Here is a 3,567-nt window from a genome sequence, read left to right on the forward strand (position 1 = left end):
CCCAATAAAGGCAGATGAAATAAACACAACAATTAAAAGTCAGAGACTGGCACACTGGCTCAAGGCTGTAATCCCAGCACTTTGAGGGGCTGAGGTAAGAAGATTGCCTGAGCTCAGTTTCGAGACCAGCCTTGGCAAGACCTCATCTCTACAACAAATCAAAAAATTATCTGGGCATGGTGGTGAGCACCTATAGTCCCAGCAGCTTGGAAGGCTGAGGTGGAAGGATCACCTGAGCACAGCAGGTTGAGGCTGCGGTGGCCATGAGTGTGCCCTGCACTCCTGCCTGGGCAACAGAGTGAGACTCCAACTCAAAAAAAAAAGACAGAGATTGTCAAAGTGGGAAAAAATAAGAAACTTACTCAATAAACACTTAGTGTAAAAATAAATGGATTTTTAAAAATTATGTACCATGCTATTACCAATCCAAAAAAATGCTGGGAGCAGGAACTTCAAGGGATATATTTTGAGGTGATTTAAATGTTTTAAAACTGGATTGTGGTGATAGTTGCACACATTTTGAATACATTTACAAAATCTTATGGACTGTAAACTTATAAGGAGTGAATTTTATGATAACTGTGTTTCAATTAAGCTTTTTTTCAAGTGAGGGGTTTTCTTTGAGATTATTTTCATTTCTCTTTTATCCTAATCTCTTAATTTTTCTTTCTTTTCTTTTTTTTTTTTTTGTTGGGGTCTCACTCTGTTGCCCAGGTTGAAGTGCAGTGGCATAATCACGGCTCACCACAGCTTTGATCTCCTGGGCTCAGGTGATCCTTCCACCCCAATCCCTCAGGTGCCGGGGACTACAGGAATGCGTCACCATGCCTGCTAACTTTTTATTTTTATTTTTTGTAGAAACAAGGTCTCACTGTGTTACCTAGGCTGGTCTTGAACTCCTGGGCTCAAGTCGCCTTCCGTCTTGGCCTCCCAAAATGCTGGGATTCCAGGTATAAGCCACTGCACCCAGCCTATCTCTTCAAATAGTCTTATATGATATAATTTGCAGAACAATTATAAAATAAGTCTCCTTCACATTCACAAATTTAAATGGTACATGTTTGTAGAAACATCTGGTGTTAATTAAATGTGACTCTCAGCAGAACCTCAGGAATTGCCTGGAGAAGATGGGTTGGTGGTGGTGGTGGCCACGGCTGCCAGAATAGAGATTGTGTTGCCAAATTGATGCTTTTCAGATACAAAGAAAAGAGCCACCAGGTCAGGAGACCTATGTCCACCTACACTCAAGCACTCCATCCTGGGAGATCGGACCAGGACTTCTGAGTGTGATATCCGAAAGGCGAAAATTGTGTCTTCTGGGAGGTCTGTTTTATAACAGCAGCTACTTCTGGGCTCCCTCCTATCCAGGGGGTCTGACTTGTAGGTGGTCATATCCCTGAAGCCCATAATCAACCCTATTATTTAAAGTACCTTTTCCAATTCATATCATCTTATGCCATATAATATTTTCCTGTGGCTTGCTCTGTGGTATTTTTTAGAAGATAAAGTGCCTCACATATGTTTATTACGGCATCGTTCACAAAAAAAAATGGAACCAACTGTGCTGCCCATTGAAAGAGGACAGTATAAAAACATGTGGTACATATACAGAATGGAATATTACACAGCCATAAAAAAATGACCAAATTATGAACTTCGCAGCAACTTGGATGGTCTTAGAGGCTATAATACTGAGCAATCTATCACAGAAACAAAGAACTGAGTACCACATGTTCTCACTCATAAGCAGACCTTGAATAACTTTCGTAATACTATAAGAAAGGGATTTGGCAGGAGTGGGAAACCACCAGGTTTGGCAGTTGAGAGAAACTGTTAGGGGAGGGGGGCACACCTCAACCAGGGTACCTGAATAATGAAAATCTGCATACCTAACCCTGAATTGCACCTCACCTCTTTCAAATAAAAAGTTAGACCGGACTCAGTAGCTCAGCTTGTAATCCTAGCACTTTGGGAGACCGAGGTGAGTGGATTGCCTGAGCCGGGGGTTCGAGACCCACCTGGGCAACTTGGCGAGACCTTGTCTCTACAATAAATTAAAAATTAGCTGGGCGTCGTCGCACACACCTGTAATTCTGGCTACTTGGAAGATTGAGGCAGAAGGATCGCCGGAGCCCAGCAGGTTGAGACTGCGGTGGCCAGGAGTGTGCCATTGTATTCCAGCCTGGGTGACGGAGTGAGACTCCAACTCAAAAAATAAATGCAAAAATAAAAATAAATAAAAGGTTCAAAAATAACAATCAAGTGCCTGAGATGCAATGCTCATATACCTTCATATCATTCTGTGGTTAAGGTGTTAAAAATTCACAGACATATGATTTCCCCAGTTTTACGCCATTCAATTAAACAAAGCATGTTTGTGTCTTCATTCCATCAAACAAGCTCATTCATGGATGGATACAGATGTGTGCTAAGATATTTCCTCGATGATTACTAAAGGTCACTGTTGTTTTTTTTTGTAGCTTACCTTCGTGCGATAACGCCAAATACTGTCTTCCCAGGAGCTGCTTCTTTTTCTTCCCTCCTCTCCCACTTGAGAGCTGACCTACATGCAACCTATCCAGGCAAGTTCATGGCTGGTCTTCGACTTTTTTCTAATTCATGTTTCCCGGTATGTGGAGGGATCCAAAAAAAAGCTAAAATGTATTTCTTAAAAGACATGTAATCAGCCGGGCTTGGTGGCTCAGCCTGTCATCCCGCGCCTTTGGGAGGCTGAGGTGAGCGGATGGCTTGAGCCCGCGGGTTCGAGACCCGCCTGGGCAGCGAGATCTCATCTCTACAACCAATCAAAAAGTCAGCCGGGCGTGGTGGCACGCGCCTGTAATTCCGGCTACTCGGAAGGCTGAGGCGGAAGGATCGCCGGAGCCCGGTGGGTCGAGGCAGCGGGGGCCGGGAGCGGCCACTGCACTCCACTCTGGGCGACAGGGTGAGACTCCAGCTCAAAAAAACAAAGCAAAACAAAACATGTAATCTTTCATACAGGTTTAAACTTTAGTCACCTTCAAAGTATTCTCAATTTGATGAAATACACCCACAGAGATACTTTCTCTACTGCTCGAAGCAGTTTTCGAACTGGTCTGTTTTGACCCGTTTGAGTGCTTCTGCAATTTTGTTTCCCCTCTTCCACATCAACGAAACATTTCCCTTTGAGGACTCTTCACCCAGGGAAACAAATAAACAAAAAAATTCGCTCAGGACAAGATTGGGTGACTAGGGAGGGTGCGGCACTGGGGCCATGCCACTTTGGGTTGAAAACTGCTGAACACTCAGCGTGGTGTGAGCAGGTGTGCTCGGAAATCACCCATCGTGAGATGGGCAGACATGCTGAAAGAATCTCCAAACCGAAAACATTCACTGAAGCCAAACACAGCCTCTCACACTATCGCTGACTGGTACACTGATGCCAGTGGGTTCCTAGCACACTTCCCTAGCAAAAAATAATTCTGTTTTTTGTCTGAGTCCCCCCTTGGACCTCAGCGTCCCATTGTCTGGAATCCATGATGCAAAGTAAATGTGAATCATAAAAATGTATCTACATTTGTATGTGTG

This window comes from Carlito syrichta, unplaced genomic scaffold (genome assembly GCF_000164805.1).
Source record: "Carlito syrichta isolate Samal-C Ts95f unplaced genomic scaffold, Tarsius_syrichta-2.0.1 Scaffold305644, whole genome shotgun sequence".
NCBI lineage: Eukaryota > Metazoa > Chordata > Mammalia > Primates > Tarsiidae > Carlito > Carlito syrichta.